The 2,653-nt window shown below is 50.6% G+C and overlaps 1 long non-coding RNA gene across 1 annotated transcript in view; it reads left to right on the top strand.

Moving 5' to 3' along the window:
- Positions 1 to 2,148: 2,148 nt before the first annotated feature.
- The window catches only part of LOC144221186 (uncharacterized), a 36,164-nt gene continuing 35,659 nt past the window's right edge, over positions 2,149 to 2,653 (top strand). The window contains exon 1 of the long non-coding RNA XR_013331979.1: positions 2,149 to 2,494. This is a non-coding gene — a long non-coding RNA (uncharacterized LOC144221186). The remainder of the gene's footprint in view (positions 2,495 to 2,653) is intronic.

Here is a 2,653-nt window from a genome sequence, read left to right as displayed (position 1 = left end):
GGTGTATATACTCCGACAATTATTTTTCATTTTATTTATAACATCACAAATAGGATATTATGCTGTGCATAATCTTTTGGAACTTACATTTTTTCACGTAATATTGTCCAGATTTATCCCTGTCGTTACAGGTCAGTGAAGGTAATTTGTTTAGGCCGTTAATATCCCATTGTGTGAATATCCTATATACCTATGTTCCAGGTCCACCTATATCTTAATGGCACACCCCCTTTTTCTTAGGATATTGAGTGTGTCCTTCTTCTGCACAACTAAAACAGCCAGACTAAAACAACCATGCTTAGATGTTGCCAGAGGGAAGTCACACTAATGCTGATGTAAGGGAAGCAGTGAGATTAATTCGTGGAAAGGTCGAAGACTGGTCACATCCACGAGAAAAGGCCCTCTGTCCCCATGATTTATCTGCAGAGTAAGGTTTGCTGTGAGCAGTGATGGAAATTAAAGAGGCAGCTTTAGGACCTCCACACTGACCCCAAATGGAAATCATTTAGCAGCATCCAAATGGCAGGACTGTCATAAAAATCAAATGAGATAATGATATGTGGGGACACTCTGTAAACCCCAAAGCCATTTTATAAATGTGCAGTTGCATTATTATTGCTATCATTATTCATTTGCATTATCTAGATAAATCATTTTCCTATCCCTGCATGTTAAGGTGGGTGTCTGTTTATAAGGTGCCACAGCAGGACTGGATTTAAGTAGGAAGAGAGAAGGAGGGAGGTGCGAGTATTCATCAAATATTCTGCCTAGTCCTTGGTCCCTAGTCCTTGGATGTCTAAGGTGAGCATTATTATCTTTGTTTTACAGATGAGAAAATTGCACTTGATCATATGCCCCAAGTCCTGCAACTAACAGAGGCGGAGTTTGGAATGAAATCCAGGTCTTTCCAGATCCAAAGCCCTTTTCCTATCTGGCCACATGTCCTGAAATCTGCCCAAGCAGCCCTCACTCTTTTCTCGAGCCCTGCCCTAACTGGGCAGGTTGCAAACCTCCTCTTTATGATCTTTTCAGGTTTTTTTCCCTCCCTAGTCTGAGATAGCCAATGAACTAACACGGAGTCAAAGTAAAAGTATCCTTGGGAAGACGGGGAGCCTTCCTGGCATAAATCTGTGAATTTCCTTTTTTTTAAATGTTTTTAGTTATTATTGAGAGAGACAGAGACAGAGCAGGAGCATGAGCATGGAGGAATAGAGAGAGGAGGAGACACAGAATTCGAAGGAAGCTCCAGGCTCTGAGCTGGCTGTCAGCACAGAGCCAGACACGGGGCTTGAACTCCTAAACCGTGACATCATGACCCGAGCCGAAGCCAGAAGCTCAACCAACTGAGCCACCCAGGAGCCCCTAAATCTGTGAATTTCAACCTAGGAACTGGGAACCGCGGGGCAGCCATGCCCGGTGACTTGTCCCTTAGCTCATCCATTTACAGTGGTCCCGTGTGGCCTGGAGGAGAGTGAATTTCACAAGGGGCCACAAGCCACAGGCTCCGGCACAGGCAACACCTGTATCTGCTTCAGGTACAACATGTAATCTGGCTGTAGTGACTCCGTTAACACCTGCCCTGCCCCCCAACAGGGCCTAAGATCCAACGAGGAAATGTGCTGTGAGGCTACGATTGGATACGGTAATTGAGGGAAAACAGTTTGCAAAGTGCATCCATGTAAGCTGGTGTGTTGTTACTGTGCTCTCTCCCTCTCAGCAGAGCCTTCGCCCAGGGAAAGCCCTCTAGAAGGAGCTCCTAATAACGACGCAGGCTTGAGAACAGCCAGAAGGCGAGCAACATGAAGCCATTTAAAGCCAACCAGAGGAAGTCCAGCCTCTGACTATTTATTTTATGAAGTTAGCGGCTGGATATGTTAAGCAAATGTTTTCTTAATTGTGGCAGTACGAGAAAACAATGGGGCAAGCGCTGCCGGGGACTGGAGGATCAGGCCTCCACCCCTCCTTCCCCCCCCCCAAAATCTCTAGAGAATGACAGGAAAAAATTAAAGACCGGGCTTTTCTTTTCGTGGTCACATGTCTACGCTGCTGCTGTAATAAGAACCTGCACCAATTAGAAATGTTTCACCTCCTCCCCTCTGCCCCTCCCCGGGCGCATTTCAGAGCAGCCCGGGTTGTGGACTCCAGGAGTTTGCCAAACACAGCAAACACCGCTGTGTGAGCGGCCGGAGGGGGCTCCTTCCACCCCGGCCGCCCTCCCTTCCTCCTCCGCTCCCTCCCTTCCACGCTGTTTTCATTTACTGGGACTTCCTCCTCCGGGCGAGGGAGGGGGAGGGAAGACGCTGCCGAGCGCCCGGGGCGTGAGTGCGTGTGTGCGCGCGCGTGTGTGTGCGGTGGGGAGTGAGTGGAGGGGTGCAAGATGCTGTGATGGGAGGAACCCGAGCCGCGTCAGAGTGCCCCGGACCGCAGCGGCCCTTCTGATCGCGGTGGCACCGGAGTGCACGCTTCCCGCAGCGGGGGCGACCTGGACCCGCAGGTACGTGTGNGTCTGGCCCAGGGGCCCTGGCACTCGCTGAACTGCGGGCGGGCGAGGGGCAGCAGACCCAGTGGGTGTGGAGTGCGGCTAGACCGGGGATGTCGGTGTCACGTGTCCCGTGTCCACTGGGTGCGTGGGCCCCCTGCGTGCGTGTGGGGA

The sequence above is a fragment of the Crocuta crocuta genome, unplaced genomic scaffold (assembly GCF_008692635.1).
Source record: "Crocuta crocuta isolate KB4526 unplaced genomic scaffold, BGI_CrCroc_1.0 scaffold69-1, whole genome shotgun sequence".
Lineage (NCBI taxonomy): Eukaryota > Metazoa > Chordata > Mammalia > Carnivora > Hyaenidae > Crocuta > Crocuta crocuta.
The sequence above is the reverse complement of the archived record's forward strand: the minus strand, read 5'-3'. Positions and strand labels throughout refer to the sequence as shown.